General features: G+C 40.4%; 1 long non-coding RNA gene across 2 annotated transcripts in view; it reads right to left on the reverse strand.

Moving 5' to 3' along the window:
- Positions 1 to 230: 230 nt before the first annotated feature.
- LOC750140 (uncharacterized) overlaps positions 231 to 17,427 on the reverse strand; it is a 33,559-nt gene continuing 16,362 nt past the window's right edge. Inside the window, exons 5-6 of one of the 2 annotated variants that reach the window (XR_010155529.1) lie at positions 3,969 to 4,130; positions 231 to 431 (exon numbers count right to left, since the gene is read on the reverse strand). This is a non-coding gene — a long non-coding RNA (uncharacterized LOC750140). The remainder of the gene's footprint in view (positions 432 to 3,968; positions 4,131 to 17,427) is intronic. The other variant, XR_678846.4, reaches the window with a different exon arrangement.

The following is a 17,427-nucleotide window of genomic DNA, read 5'->3' on the forward strand; positions in this document are numbered from 1 at the left end:
CCTCTTCGGGAGACTGGTTAGGAGCTAAATGACATGGAATAATAACATACATTTATCATAATGCCACAATGTAGATAAAATACTATAGTAATTTGTTTTACTTCTTTTGCTACAAATAAGATTTCCTACTCCATACTTTGCAGAGCAGTTACTTGGATACATGCCATACACTGATTGCAGTGGGTTCAGTCTCTAGGCCTTCCAAAAGGATTGAGTGGGGAAGGGAAGAAATAATAAGGATATGAAGATTGAAGCAAGTACATGTTTTTATTTGCCATTTTCTGCACAACAGAAAACTACTGTAGACTCAACAATGTGCTCCTGCTCTTCCAGGTTGCAGTCAGTTAATCCAGAATATCTGTGAATTTATTAGTACAGCTGCTTCCTCCTCAAGGCCCCTGATACTGTGAAGAATCTGGAATTCCTGATTCCTGCCAAAAAAAGAATACTGCCTGCCAAAGAGGTTGCAACTCTGGATTTTCCCAGTGGGAAGCCATAAAGATTCCTCACCTCATTTCTTAGCGCACTCTCAAAACTAGCATCTTAAGACTTTCCTGTTCATAGGCCCTAATTTTAATTCCCAAGACCCAGAAACATACCTGAGAGGTGTTGTCTAGGAGACATTCCAGTGGAAAATGTTAGTCTCTCTGTAGATAACTAGTACTTACATAAGTACTTTTTTTAAAGGACTTTAAAGAGACTAACTCATTTAATTCTCATAGTGATCATAAAGGGTATTGCTATTGTAATCCTCATTTTACAAATGAGGAAACTGAGGCATCAAGAAGCTAACTTACCCAAGATTGCACAGTTAAAAAGCATTCAAGCTGGGACTCAAACTCTAATCGTACCTCTGAGCCATGCCCCATTAATAAAATAGGCAGACAGCTGGAAAGTCATTTATACAGATACAAATTTAAATACTGATTTACACTCTCTCCTTGAGCCTCACATACACTACCACTTTCCCTAGCACTTGTCCCATCCTCTTCCCCAAACTAATTTAGATGCCACTTCTTTATTTTTCTCTTATCCTTCTGGATCCACCTCAATCCTGATCCCCCCCACCCCTACCCAAGACTGTGGGCCCTGAAGAACAGATAACATTTTTATTTTTATTTTTTATTTTATTTTATTTTTTTTTTTGAGACGGAGTCTCGCTCTCTCGCCCAGGCTGGAGTGCAGTGGCGCGATCTCGGCTCACTGCAAGCTCCGCCTCCCGGGTTCACGCCATTCTCCTGCCTCAGCCTCCCGAGTAGCTGGGACTACAGGCGCCCGCTACCACGCCCGGCTAATTTTTTTGTATTTTTAGTAGAGACGGGGTTTCACCGTATTAGCCAGGATGGTCTCGATCTCCTGACCTCGTGATCCGCCCGCCTCGGCCTCCCAAAGTGCTGGGATTACAGGCGTGAGCCACCGCGCCCGGCCAACATTTTTATTAATCTTTGCCACACCATTGTCTAGCGAAATGCCTGACACAGCAATATTTAGTGAATAAATGAATAAATGATTGAGGCTATATCTGTCTATTAAATCTATGGGAATCAATCTATACTATTCCATTTCTGGAAAGTAGGGACAGTGCTTTTTATTTTTTTATACCTCCTAAATGCTTAGTAGCTGTCTCATAATAAAGGCTCCCTGAGTGCTGGTTGAAAGAATAAATGAATAAACAACCCTTTTCTGGAAGTCCTGGTAAATCTTGCCCCTGCCTCTTTCTCTGTTCTGTGTCTCTCTAATGCTTTAGCCCCCACAGGCTTCATCTGTGTAGCTTATTCATGTTTAAAAATGAAGATGACACTCTACTGTCTTAGAAATATTCTAGACTCCAACTGCTATTTTTAAGAGGGACAAGTGCAATTGCAGTTACAGATCTATGTGAGGAACAGCAGGAGTTTATCATTTGTTGGTGCTGTGGAATAATTCCAACATTTATGGTTCATTTCTCCCTTTCTCCTCTCATTGTGTTTTCTCAGTTCCCAAGCTTGATAATGTCCTGCCATGTTATGAGAAAAATAGTACTAAATCTGATGGCGAGTCTGTGTTTGGGGAGTCTGGAAACACATTCTCTCTCTCTTTCTCTCTCTCTCTCTTTCTCTTCTCATCAAAAACGGCAGAGGTGGGGGCCGGGGTGTCCTGAGAGTAGTTAACTACCCTCACCATATTGTATCCAATCTATGTCATTAGGGGCACTATAGAGGATCCAAAAATAATTAATTTAATGTAGCCCTTCTCTTTCTCTTTTTCCTGGTCTCTGAGTTAAGGAGACGATGACTAGAAATGTCATCCTCTACACTCTACATGCCAATATTTAGCTGGTAGGGAAACCTGGAGCCAAGGAGTCTGTTGAGCCCCTTTTAAGTGATAGCATAAAATTCTAATAGATGACTGTAGCCCACCTGCAAGGTGGCCCACAGTAATCTCTGCCTTCTGGTGTTCATGCCTTCATACAGTTCCCTCCCATATTATACTAGGGTTGGTCTCTGTGACCAATAACCCAATATCACATGACAGAAGTGATGACATGTCACTTCCAAGATTAAATTCTATATCTGCTGTGACTTCTATGTGGGTCTTGTTCTTTCTCTCTCTCGGGTCATTCACTGTGGTAAAGCTAGCTCTGTGACTGTAAGCAGCCCAATGAGCAAATGAGCATGCCTGCATGGTGAGAAACTGAAGTTAATTACCAACATCCATGTAAGCGGACTTGGCTCTTCGAACTCATCAAAGCATTGGGATGCCCGTAACCCTGGTAAACATCTTGACCATAATTTCACAAGAGATTCTCAACCAGAACTATCCATCTAAAATGTTCTTAGATTCCTGACTTCAGAAGCTGGGTGAGATCATCAATGTTTGTTCTTATAAGCTGTTAAGTTTTGGAATAACTTGTTTTGCAGCAATAATTAACTAGTGCGGCTTTGTGGTTAATGCAAGGAGTTGAAATCAGACTGTGGTTGACATTGCCACATTTTAACTATGTGAATTCTGTGGGTTCCTCATTTTTCTGAGCTCCGAATTTATCATTTAAAAATAGCAACCTCATCTCATAATATCTACCTCATAGAGATATGATTCAATGGGGAAAATTCATGTAAACACACTTAGCACTGTGATTGCCACGTAGTTCAGTGCTCATCAATTCAACAGTAAAGTAAAGAAATTCTCAAAATAAATATAAATATTTTAAAACCCTCATCGCCATTTGGAGTACAGCTAGTTCTAATTTAAAGCAGTGGAGAAAACATATTTATTAGTAAGAATTCAATGAGCAGTACAGATGAGATGGGCAGGAAGTAGGTGAAAATGTTGGTTGTCTGGTGGTCTAGAAGGGAGCTCAAAGCCTGATTCATTTGCATATTAATATAAATTCCCACAGAGAGATTTTTAGCTGTCCAGTAGGTCCTGAACACTGTTTGCACAAAGGCCCAAACCCTGATGAGATGTCCTGCTTATATAGATTTGAATCTTTTCCCCTTTAAGTATGGTTTTGCCTCAGGAAAATCCCCGTTAAACATGAAGACATAGTTTCTTATTACACAAATGGAAACATGGAAATGCAGAGAATTTAGCCTCTTGTCTCAGGTCCCCAGATAGATATGCATCGGATTAGAACCCTGGTCTTGTGCTTTGCCTCCGAATCTCCTATGTCATCTGTGAGTTGCAGGGAGACATCCCAGAGTAGCTGAGACACATTCAATCCCTTATGCTTGCTTTGCTAAAAGGAGAGTGACTATGAAGCCAAGCATAGCAACTTATGTCTAACACATGTTAAGTACGACTCAGGCCAAATGTATTGCCTGGGAATTCTGTTCAGTGCTCTGATTCTCACTCTCTACATGTCAAAAGTAGTTTCTGCAGAGCATTAGCAGTGACAAACCCTATAAATCTAATTGCTCCTCAGGTGGTCCAGATGTGGTCTGAGGCTAACGTTAGGCCCATTTCATCATACTGGGGTCACCACTGACCTTTTAATGCTTCGATGCTATTGGAGATGCTGTGATTTTGGTGCTGGGATACTGCTGACCTCTTCGTAGTTCTGTGATGCTGAGGATGCTGCTGAACTTGTCAAGGTTTGGTTCTACAGTGCCAGGAATGCTACTGATTTTCTCATGGTCAGAAGCAGCTTGCTGAAAAGAAAAGTTTTCCTGTATAGATATTAATGGGAAGGATTTGCCAGCTCCATACTCACCTTGCACATGAAGGCTCTCTCACGATTACAGCCCAAATAGAAACTCAAGAGTCTGTAATGGTTGCTGGCTTTGTAGAACAATTCTCCCAAGCTGTCGGTTTTACACAAAATTTTTGGGCTATTTTCCCAGGTTTCTCAAACTGGAGCTCCAGATATAAGAATTTGTTAGATACATGTAGTTTACAGCAGCATGCTCAGAATGAGGATCAGCTAAAGTCACTTTTCTCTGTGCTGGGTTGGGGCACGCTCTGCTTGTTTCAAAAGCCATAGCCATGGAATGCTAGAGAGTGTGGTAAGATTGGCTAGTCACCAGGGTAGTGCTTGCCAAAGTGTCTCAGACATGTTTATGTTATTCCTTCATGATCTGCATGCTCACCTCTTAAAGTCTTTTCCCCCCAATTTTATTGAGGTATGATTGGCGAGTAAACATTAAATATATGTAAGATGTACAACATGATGTTTTGATATATGAATACATTGTACAATGATTCCCCCAATCAAGTTAACCTATCCGTCACCTCACACACTTTAGTGAGAACACTTAAGATCTACTCTTTTAGAAAATTCTGGTATACAATACATTATTATTAACTAGTCACCATGCTGTATATATTCATTTTACAATTCTGACACATAGTCCCCTATTTTCCCCACCTCCTGCCCCTGGTAACCACTGTTATATTCTCTATTTCTAATGATCAACTTTTGTAGATTAAGTAAGATCATGGGGTATTTGTCTTTCTGTGTCTTCCTTATTTCACTTAGCATAATGTTCTCCAGGTTCATCCCTGTTGTCACAAATGGCAGAATTGCCTTCTTTTTTAAGCCTGAATAATATTTCCTGTAATGCATACACACATTCACATACATTTTCTCTATCCTTGCACCTATTGACAGACATAAGGTTGTTTCCTTATCTTGACCATTGTGAATAATGCTGCAATGAATATGGAGTGCAAATATCTTTTAGACATGCTGCTTTTATTTATTTTAGATGCATACTCAGCAGAGGGATTACTGAGTCATATGGTGGTTCTATTTTTAATTTTTTAGGAACCTCTCTACTATTCTCTGTAAGGTTTGTACTAATTTACATTTCCTCCAACAGTGTACAGGGATTCTCTTTTATCCACATCCTCACCAACACTTGTTATTTTTTGCCTTTTTGATAACAGCTATCCTAACAAGTGTGAGGTAATATCTTGTTGTGGTTTTCATTTGCATTTCCCTGATGATTAGTGATGGCGAGCACCACTTCATGTACCTATCGGTCATTTGTATGTATTCCTTGGAAAAACATCCATTCAGATCCTTTCCTCATTTTTTAATTGAGTTATTTGGTTGATTGGTTGGTTTTGCTGTTGAGTTGTGTGAGTTCCTTACAGATCTTGAATATCAGCCCCCTATGAGATACACAGTTTCCCAATATTTTCTCCCATTCAGTAGTTTACCTTTTCATTTGTTGATTGTTTTCTTTCCTGCACAAGAACTTTTCTGGTTTGATGTGGTGCCACTTATTTATCTTTGCTTTTGTTGCCTGTACTTTTGGTGTCAATATTCATTGACAAAACTAATGTCAAGAACCATTTCCCTTATGTTCTCTTTTAAGATTTTTATAGTTTCAGGTCGTATGTTTTAGTATTTAATCTATTTTGAGTTGATCATCTCTCTTTCTGAATATTACTTACTTAATGAGACCTTTCCTGGACCACTCTATGTGAAAGTGCAGCTCTTCCTCCAATACTTCCTCTGCCCTTCCTTGCTGATCTGTTACTCTTAGGACTTATCACCTTCTAACAAACTAAATAGTTTATTTTGTTTACACTAAAATTCGTGGCAAGAAATTTCATTTGTTTATTTACTCTGTATTCTCAGAACCTAGGGCAGTGTCTGAGAACTCAAATATACTCAGTAAATAGTTATTACATTAATTAATATTGGCAAAATTAAGAGGAGGAACACATACTTTGCTTTGCAATCTTTTAACGTCGCTAATATATTATATCTTCTTAATATCCATAAAATATTCCCTATGCCTTGCCCCATTTTGATCCTCACCTCAGGTTGGCATAGTCAGCACTATTATTATTCTCACTTTGATAGAAGTCAGGCTCAGAGTGGTGACATAATTTTGCTAAATTCACCTGGCTAAGAAGTGACATAGCTCTGGTGTGAACAGGCATCTGACTGCAATGAGCTGTGACTCTTGAGTGTTTTCTTCTTACTGATATAGTTAGTGACTTAGAGGTGATCCACAGAAGAATTCTGGAAATCAAAGTCTTCGATGTTTTGATGTCCAAACCTTACTTGTTTTCCCCTTTCTTTTGAAGAACAATAAATTCATCAAGTACTAACCATTTTACTAGAGAGAAAGATCAGGAGCACATAGAAAACAAAATATTCTTTGCTTTCCTTATGAAGCAATTTCACATCTTGGAAAACATCCAGGTGGAAGCATTGGGTAGCTTCAGGCTACTTGGTGGCTTGTGGGGATCCCTCCTACAGTACCCAAGCTGGCTTTGTTTCCCTCTCAGCACAATAATGTGGGGTGTAGGAGCCAGGCTACCATGAGATGGTGCTCCACATGTCCAGGCCTGTTGCTCCAGAGAACCAGAGATCCATTCAGGGACCTCAGGAAAGTGTTTGTTAATAACAGCAGGGAAAGTTCATTGACTCAGACAGATACGGGTTCTGATCTCAGCCTTATTGCTTGCCATCATGGGACCTTTGTCAAGTTAATTAATGTTTCCAAGTCTTGAGTCCTTAAATGAAAAATAGGGTCAATTCTGGTGCCAGACTGCCAGACCTAGAATCCTGGCTCCTCTACTAACCAGTTGTGCAACTATAGGCCATACTGTTAATGCTTTGTTCCTTGCTGTCCTCATCCGTACGCAGGTATAATTTCAGTACCGTGATTATTATGGCGATGTGAGAATTAAACTAGTTAATATGTGTAAAGTACTTGGAAGAGTGAGTAGGCGTTACCATTATTATATTATCTGACTCCATTGTTTATTATTAGCACCAAATGAGATACATATGTTGTCTTATGTTTTGGCCTTCCCCCGAAGTAGGCCCTGTGATAAAGATTTGGATGCAAGTGGTTTGTCTGGGGGAAGGTCTCAGGAAGCACTGGTAGGGGGCTCGAGAAGGAAGAGAGAAAAGAGGAGGCAGCTCACAAAGTGTGCTAATGGTCAGGGTCCTACTGCAGACATTAGAGACTCTATTCTGCCGAGGACCTCTGGGAAATAGGGAAGCTGTGCCTGAGAGCTACCTCTCCCAAGGGGTGAGGAATATGCTTATTCACCTAGTCATTGCCATCCATCACTGACTGAGAGTTGCCTTAGAAATACTCATTCCACCTCAGTTCTGAGTTCAGTTTGCAGACAGAGTATGTGCTTGAGGCCAGACAAGCTATGTGGGGAGCAGCTTCAGTGTGCACAGATGAGTGCTGAGGGGAGATGGGGAGACTACAGTCCTGCTACAGGACAAGTGTCAAGTAGAGAACCTGGCTCACAGTGGGTTTTCAATAAATGTCTGTAACGTTCAATCTACTCTTTCTTAAAATCTCCTGTGGCCAGATTCTATTCTTTAAGTCGACTCTGGCTATACTAGGTGATTCCTCCAAAAGGGGTGAGACAGAGGTTTGAGGACAAGTGGTTTATTTGGGAGATGACAGCAGAAGGCAACAATCGGGAAGGGGGAAGTGAGGCAGGGAAAACAGGCAGCCAGTAGAGGGTGTGTTACAGATCAGAGTTCTGCTGTGGGTGACTGAGGCTCAATCCCTCAGGGGGACCCTGGGACAGTGCAGGGCACACCTCAGAATCAATCATCTGTGCAAAGGAGCAAGGATGCTGTAGGATGTTTGTCCACCAAGTCCCTGTCAGTCACCGGATGGCAGCTGCTTTGGAGCATTATCTCTCCAGTGTGAGGGAGAAACGTTGCTAATCTCTCTCCTTGCCATCATGTTTCAGGATGTGGTTAACCCAAACTGAGAGCTCTTAAAGTCCTGGTCTACCCAGATTAGGAATTAGAAGTTAGTGAATTTTGCCCAGCTCCTAAGTACATATCCTCTTTTATCAGAAAGCAGTGTAATCAAGTTCTGGAAAAGCACAGTACATTTGGGCTATTACTGCTCCACCTTTGGCCTCCCCTTCCCCGTTAAGACACCACGGCACTAGGCCTGTCCTTCCTGATCTGCCAAAGGCGACATGTTTGCCTGACCCTGCCTGACTATGCAGACACCTATGTCATCCCGACAGAGCCTCCAGCAGACTCTCAGGATGAAAATCCTGTTCATCTCAGTAAAAACGTCCTCTGCCATGTGTTGTTCACAAGCCACATCCACAGGGCAAGCACATCCCAGAGAACTGAAATTCTAGTTGCTAATGCTAAATGCATTTTCAGGAATGCTTTAAAGTTGAACCACACTGAATCAAACTCAGGGCTCACATTTCTGGTGAGCTCACCCCATCCTGGTTGGGTTATATTAACTTTGTAGTAGTGTAAACACTTGGAACCAAGATGAAACAGAGACGGCTCTGCCAGCACCAGGCTGCTTTATAGACAGGGATGCACTCACTGGGAAAAGGTGAGTTGCCTGTGGGATCAGTCCAATGCCATCACCTTCTGGAAACTCGTTGTCACAGAATAGCCCTAATGCAAGTGGCTTGGGAAGAGGTATTTATGACCTCACCTTTGCATGTACTCTTCCTTCTAAAAACATGTAAAATATGTTTTAAATTAATTCCTATCCTCAGCTATTCTTTTTCTACCTCTGCATCCTGTGCTCAAGCCACTCTAGTTTATAGGCTATTCACAGAGTCATCAGCACATTCACACCACTGAATTTTGACTCGTACCATTCTTCCAAATGGAATGCTTTGTCCCCAGGCAATGCTGCACATCCTGCCCATGGTCCCAACTCAATTGAGTTTCTTATCTTTGTACAACCACCTTTTTTCACTTCTGATGAAATTAGTTGATCTTTCATTCATGGTCTCATTGCAGTCAGCACAAACTTCTATAACAGCACTTTAATTATTACATTTGATATATGCACCTGCTTTTCCTAGGTAGGTCATGGACTACCTGAGTGCAAAGACTGTACCATTCTCATCTTTATATGCCACAGAACACAGCACACTCTAGGCACACAATAAATATGTGTTGATTTGAAGACAATTCACACAACGAAATTGAAAGAATATTAATTACCTTAAAAATAACCAGATAGCACACAAGAAACTTCTGGGGCACCTCAGACCTATAAGAGGCATGGCAAGAGCCACAGGGCATAGGTCATACATGATGTTCTTAAAAGATTCAGATATCTTTTTGAAATGATAAATTTAGACAGACGGAAAAATACCAAGTAATTCTTTGCAGCATATGATTAGTGCCAAAAACAACATAAATAGTATTTATTTAAAAGCCAAAGATGCAAAGGAGAGAAAAAGAGAGAGTATTTACATATGTGACCAAGGATATTCACTGTTATAAAGTGGAGCCTGAATTGAGCCATGACAAACGAGTGAGGACTTAGGTGGAGAAGAAGCTGAGAAGGAAGAGAAAACACATCCACTCACAAAACTTCTACTGTCACAGAGAAAAACCTAAATATGGCAGTCTGTCATTCAGGGCCTTTCCTATCCAACTGTATAGCCTGTACCTACCTATAGTCATGTGTCCATTGAACCAGAACTTCTCAGCACTTAGTATGCACAGGCATGGTTTTATGCACTACAGATACAATGTTGAGCCAGAACAGTTACTGAGCTTGTGTCTGGGTGGAATTGATAGGTGATAAACAATATGTAATCTATGGTGATGCTATAGAGAGTGACAAGGTGGTCTATTTTGAATAGGGTTGTTAAGAAAGTTTTCTCTGAAGAAGAGATACTTGTGCTGAGACTTAAATGGTGAGAATAAGTTAGTCATCCAAAGAAAAGGGGAAGAACTTCAGGTAGAGGAGCAGCAAGAGTCAAAGTCTGAAGATGGTAACAGACCTATCTTCTTCAAGGGTCATAAGAAAACCATCATGACTGAGATAAGGGGTGTGGTTAATGCAGGTGTATTATAGCAAAGTCAAGACAGCATGAAGTTCTGCAGTCCAGAGAAAGGGATTTGGATAGGAAAGGTTTGCAGTATTCCATGTGAGTGAAGGCCGTGTCCTGGGTTAGAGCCGCAATAGTGGGGATGAAGACGAATGAGTGGATTCAGGCTTCACTTAAAAGTAGAATGAACAAGATCTGCTGAACCCTTACCTTGACCCAGTTCATCAGTAACTCATGTTTCATTCCAGCTCCTTTCATCCTGCATACCGCACTCCAGCCACAATAGACATAGTTGTCATTTTTTAAACTCTCTTTCTTCCACCCACATACAAACCACATCATGTTTCTAAAATAGAGATTATCATTCATAGCTGGCTCTCAAGGCCATCCAATCCTCATGACCATTGAAATATTATTTTCTCCCCAAAGGCCTCCAAAATCCTCCACTAGAATTTATGTCCTTTCCTATACTCCCTTTGTACTTTATTTATAGCTATCATGACAATCTGCTTTAAGGTGGAAATATTAATACATAATTTTTGTCAGTCTTGGTAGTTAAATTCAATTGAGTGTCTCCCTTGGTACTGCTTTGGATGCAGTAAGCATTCAATATGTGACATATACATTGAATTAAAATAAATGAAGTAAAAGCTAAAAAGTGTGGTTTTTCAGCTTGGAGAACTTAATTCCAGCTTTCCTGGAATAATATATCCTGATGGTGACAATGATATGATGATGACAATGATAATCATAATCATAATAATGATATTGATTATAACTGTTATTCATTTAACACATATGCTGAACACTGTGCTAAGCTCTTTAAATGTCTCATCCTCACAACAAACCTGTGACACAAGATTTTCCTTTTTCTTGATGAGGAAGCCGAGGTATAAAGAGATTAAGTAAATTACCTAAATTCATACAGATAGTAGGGCAGGACAGAGTTAAACTCAGTGCCTTTACTCTCAGAAAACTTGCTCTGAGAAAGATCATCATGATGGCTGTTTAAAATATCAGGTGTTGGGAGATAAGAATTGAGCCAGAAAACCAAGTAGGAGGCTCTTGCAAGAGTCCTAGCAAGAGATGGTAAGTTTGAATCAGTACATTTCCCACAGTGGAGAAGAGAAGATGAACTTGAGACACATTTATGAGGTGGAATTGACAGTAGTTGATGACTAATTGGATGTAATGAGTGACAGAGAGGTAGTTGAAGACCATGTCAAGGTTTCTGTTTAAGGCAGTTGGCTATTTGTTGATGGCATCAACAGACTTTGTGGAGAAAGAAAGACTTTGCAGAAAAAAATAGTTGGACATATCATGATTTGATGTGTTGAGACTGAGATGCCTGGGAGGCACCAGTTCTGGCATAACACTTGTAAAACTTTGAATGTGTTCCAATGATGTGAATATATTAGGAGATAATTTGAGCATAACAAGAATTTTGCATTTGCTTATGTGTGATTTCATCCACAAAAAACACTAGGTGAATGCAGAAAACTGCACACAGGTGAACCAAACTACACAGGAATACCAAAATTTGCACACATGCTTACCTCAAACATCTATCCACTATCCCAGTTTGCAGCATGTGTTATGAGCCACACCCATCCACATCTGGTTTCACAACTTTCCGACTGATTTTACATAGCCCTCTTTCTACCACTTCAGAAAAACACAGAGTACAACGATTTCAAATCACATTTCTACAAGCAAACTTCAAGTCTTCTTTAAGATAAAGTGCCATATTTATTGTAGTATTTGTGCATTTATTAACCATTTAATATGTGTAAAATTGTGACATTGCTTTTCTTAGGTTTCTATCTTTTTCTCTGTGTCATTGTCTTAAGTGGATTCGGCTGCTGTAACAAAATACCATAAATCCAGTGGCTGGCTTATAAACAACAGAAACGTAATTCTCATAGTTCTGGAGGCTGGTAAGTTCAAGATCAAGGCATCAGCAGATTCAGAGTCAGGTGAGGATTCACTTCCTCATAGATAACCATCTTCTTATTTGTAACTCACATGGTGGAAGGGGCAAGAGCTCTCTCTGGGGTTTCTTTTATAATCCCATGTAAGAGAGCTCTAGCCTCATGATTTAATCACTTCCCAAAGGCTTCACCTCAGAATACCACCACCTTAGGGGCTAGGATTTCAAGATATAAATTTTGAGGAAGACATAAACATTCAGTCCACTACAGTTACTGGCAGACTGTTCTTCTAACTCTGATTTTCTACAAGTCCTATTGTTTTTGTTGCATGATTTTGCATAATGTTGGAATACATAAGTCACATTGTAACAGAAATGACTATGTTTGGTTGAAAATAGAAATATGGATCTCAGAAAAGGGACAAGATACAGATTTTGCAAGATTCAGCAGGTCAACGGTAGTCAAGGCCATGGGAATGGATAAGAGATCTCTGAGAGAATTATGGAAAAATAAAAAGACTGAGGACAAGACTGTGGGGAACACCAGCATTTACATGGACAAAGAGCCAGTAAAATAAATTTAAAATGAACTACTGTGAGAGGAAAAGGAACCTTGAGAAACAATGCTGGGAAACCATAAGGGGAGGAAATTTCTAGAAGGAAAAGATGGTTGTAAAAAGAAAAGGTCAAATGAAGTATGTTGGTCAAGGAGAGTGAGAATTAAGAAATAGCCACTGGACTTTGTCACTCAATCATTGGATCCTCTTTTTAGCCACAACCACGTGAAGAGAACCTTTACCTAAAAGAGCATAGACATCAGAGCCCTTTAACATTAAATTCAGAGACACAGAGTAGATGAGAAGTGTTTTATTCAAAGCACAGGGTAAGCAGGATTGGAGGAAAGAGGTAAAAGGGTACAGTAAAACGTACAAGACTGAGACTCAGGAGCTCTGCTTTACTCTTGCATCTGTCACTTAATAGTGGCATGATTGCAAGCATTTCCTCTAGGCAGCATTCTCCAGAAATACTTCCTTTAATTATGACGTATCTTTATTAATGGTGTAATTTATAAATCTATCTGGAGCATTTATTGTATTTTTTCCATTTTTATAAAGAGTTGTTTATTTATCATAAATGATGGGGTAACCACTTCTAGGGAAGCCAGGCCTTCTGGATCATAAGGCCAAAAATGAATCATCACCTACTTGGCAACAATGTAATATAATTGTAGGCAAAGCACCGCATTGAAAGCATGAAGAATTGATGGTTAAGGAAGTATACACAGAAAACAGGACCCTTGATCAGAGGTTGGCATACTGTGGCTCACAGGCCAAATATTGCCTGCTGCTTGTTTTTGTAAATAAAATATTATTGAACACAACTATATCAATTTATTCATATATTATCAATAACTGCTTTTGAACTACAGTGGCAGAATTGAGTGGCTGCAACACAGACCCCATGCTTCACAAAGCCTAAGGTATTTACCGTCTGGCCCTTTACAGAAAAAGTCTGCTGGTGTCTGCCCTAGATCAAAATGAACATGAAAGATCTAAATGAGGTTGTCCAACCAAGGTTAGATGAGTGAACCAAGTTTACCAATCCAAAGTCATGAACTCTTCATTCCACAGCCAAGGTCAAGATCATAAATTCAATAGCCATAAGTTTGCAGGAGGATCAAGAAATTCTGAGTTATTAGTACTGAATACCCAATAAACAAGCTAAACATGATAAAATATTTTTTAAATGCAATATTCAATGTTTCAAAAAGCATTACTATATTCATCATGGGAAAAATAAAACTTTATTGGAATTTCAAAAATTTATTTTATTTTTTATTGCTTTAATTTAAACTGCATATGGCAGGTGAGGCAGAGACAGGCAACTTCAATTCTTCCATGCTTAGGGCCTTTAAGGTCTTAATTCAATGTAAGGTCTTAATTGTGTCTCGAGGATTGGATGTTACAGGCTGACCAACAAAATGCCATCAGCTATCATTGTAGCTACTTTTCTTGTTGTATTTCTATTCCCAAACCACCAACTGTCTTTTTAGGTTTTGTCATAGCTCTTCCACTTTCCAATAGGCTATCTCAGTATAAATTCAAACTCCACTGTATTAGTCTGTTTTCATGCTGCTGATAAAGACATACTGGAGGCTGGGTATTTCATTAAAAAAAAAGAGAGAGAGAGGTTTAATGGACTCACAGTTCTACCTGGCTGGGGAGGCCTCACAATCATGGTGAAGGTAAAAGGCATGTCTTACATGGCAGCAGACAAGAGAGAATTGAGAACCAAGCAAAAGGGATTTCCCCTTATAAAACCATCACATCTCATCATTTACTATGATGAGAAAAGTATGGGGGAAACTGCCCCCATGATTCAATTATCTCCCACCAGGTCATTCCCACAACACGTGTAAATTTTGGGAGCTACAACTCAAGATGAGATTTCGGTGGGGACAAAGTCAACTCATATCATTCTGCCCCTGACCCCTCACAAATCTTATGTCCTCACATTTCAAAACCAATCATGCCTTCCCAACAGCCCGCCAAAATCTTAAATAATTTCAGGATTAACTCAAAAGTCCATGGTCCAAAGCCTCATCTGAGACAAGGAAAGTCCCTTCCACCTATAAGCCTGTAAAATCAAAAGCAAGTTAGTCACTTCCTAGATACAATGGGAGTACAGACATTGGGTAAATACACCCATTCCAAATGGGAGAAATTGGCCAAAATGAAGAGACTAAAGGCCTCATGCAAGTCCAAAATCCAGCAGGACAGTCAAATCTTAAAGCTCCAAAAGGATCTCCTTTGACTCCATATCTCACATCCAGGTCACACTGATGGAAGAGGTGGGTTCCCATGGTCTTGGGCAGCTCTGCCCCTGTGGCTTTGCAGGGTACACCCTCCCTCCCGGCTGCTTTCACTGGCTGGCATTGAATGTCTGTGGCTTTTCCAGATGCACAGTGCAAGCTGTCAATGGATCTACCATTCTGGGGTCTGGAAAATGGTGGCCCTCTTCTCACAGCTCCACTAGGCAGTGCCCCAGTGGGGACTTTCCTCTGTGTGGGGGCTTCAACCCCACATTTCCTTTCTGAACTTCCCTAGCAGAGGCTCTCTATGAGGGCCTTGCACCTGCAACAAGTTTCTGCCTGGACATCCAAGCATTTCCATACGTCGTCTGAAATCTAGGCAGAGGTTCCCAAACCTCAATTCTTGACTTCTACGCACTGGCAGGCTCAATACCACATGGAAGCTGCCAAGGCTTGGGGCTTGCACCCTCTAAAGCCATGACCCAAGCTATACATTTGGCCCCTTTTAGCCATAGCTAGAACAACTGGGACACAGGGCACCAAGTCCCTAGGCTGCACACAGCAGGGGGGCTCTGGGCCTAGGTCATGGAACCATTTTTTCCTCCTAGGCCTCCAGGCCTGTGATAAGAGGGGCTGGCATAAACGTCTCTGACATGCCCTGGAGACATTTTCCCCACTGTTTTGGCAATTAACATTTGGCTCCTCATTACTTATGCAAATTTCTGCAGCCAGCTTGAATTTCTTCTCAGAAAATGAGATTTTCTTTTCTATGGCATCATCAGGCTGCAAATTTTCTGAACTTTTATGTCTGTTTCCTTTTTAAAACTGAATGCCTATAACAGCACCTAAGTCACCTCTTGAATGCCTTGCTGCTTAGAAATTTCTTCCACCAAATACCCTAAATCATCTCCCTCAAGTTCAAAGTTCCACAAATCTCTAGGGAAGGGGCAAAATACCACCAGTCTCTTTGCTAAAACATAGCAAGAGTCATCTTTACTTCAGTTCCCAACAAGTTCCTCATCTCCATCTGAGACCACCCCAGCCTGGATTTCATTGTCTATATCATTATCAGCATTCTTGTCAAAGCCATTCAATAAGTCTCAAGGAAGTTCCAAACTTTTCCACATCTTCCTGTCTTCTTCTGAGCCCTCCAAACTGTTCCAGCCTCTCCCTGTTACCCAGTTCCAAAGTCACTTCCATATTTTTGGGTATCTTTTCAGCAGCACCCTACTCCACTGGTACCAATTTACTGTATTAGTCTGTTTTCACACTGCTGATAAAGACATACTCGAGACTGGGAAGAAAAATGAGTTTAATGGACTTAGAGTTCCACGTGGCTGAGGAGGCCTCACAATCATGGCAGGTGAAAGGCACATCTTACAGGGCAGCAGACCAGAGAACGAGAGCCAAGCAAAAGGTGTTTCCCCTTATAAAACCATCAGATTGCGAGACATTCACTACAATGAGAACAGTATGGGAGAAACCACCCCCATGATTCAGTTGTCTCCCATCGGGTCCCTCCTACAACACATGAGAATTATGGGAGCTACAATTCAAGATGATATTTGGGTGGGGACACAGCCAAACCATATCATTCATCATTTTCTGTTACTTTGGATGAAAAACTTAACCTCTTTCTGCCTTCTGTTTTTCATCTATAAATTGGGGATAGTTGTATTTACTCAGGAGATAATCAATATAAAGTGCTTAGAACAGAATCTGGCACTTATTCAAGCATTCAGAAAATGTTAGTTATTATAAATGCATATCTAAATTCCCCATATACTTTCTTCAAAGGTTAATAAAAACTGAAAAGGGACAGTGGGGATAAATTAGTTTTTTTCTCTATCAATGTTGGATCTTTGAGATAAAAACGTGTATCATGTTCTAATTTGTATAAAATGGTCTTTTATATCTACTATTCTATTCATAAGAATGCAAACCACTTTTGAAAATATTTCAGTCCAGAAGGAAAGGAAGAGAAGAAACACTGACTAATATTTCAAGTGGTATGCTATATAATATTATCTACTTACATCATTAGAATAAGCCTGTAGAGTAGGTATTATTCCCATTTCAAAAATGAGAAAACCAAGGCTTAGAATTACTTTTTAGCTTGCCCAAAACACAAAGTGGATAGCCCTGCCATGACTCCAAAGATTGTCCTGGTTTCCTTTGGCTTTATCAGTGGTACTCAACTAGGAATCATTTTACCTTCCAGAGGACATTTGGCCCTATGAGGTTGAAGAGGTGGAGCAGACATTCCATTGACATCTAGTAGGTAGAGGCCACGGTGCTGCTAAATACCTGTATTAGTCTGTTCTCACACTGCTAATAAAGACATACCTGAGACTGGGTAATTTATAAAGGAAAGAGGTTTAATGGACTTACAGTTTTACATGGCTGGGGAGGCCTCACAATCATGGCAGAAGGCAAA

The sequence above is a fragment of the Pan troglodytes genome, chromosome 2 (assembly GCF_028858775.2).
Source record: "Pan troglodytes isolate AG18354 chromosome 2, NHGRI_mPanTro3-v2.0_pri, whole genome shotgun sequence".
In the NCBI taxonomy this organism is placed as follows: domain Eukaryota; kingdom Metazoa; phylum Chordata; class Mammalia; order Primates; family Hominidae; genus Pan; species Pan troglodytes.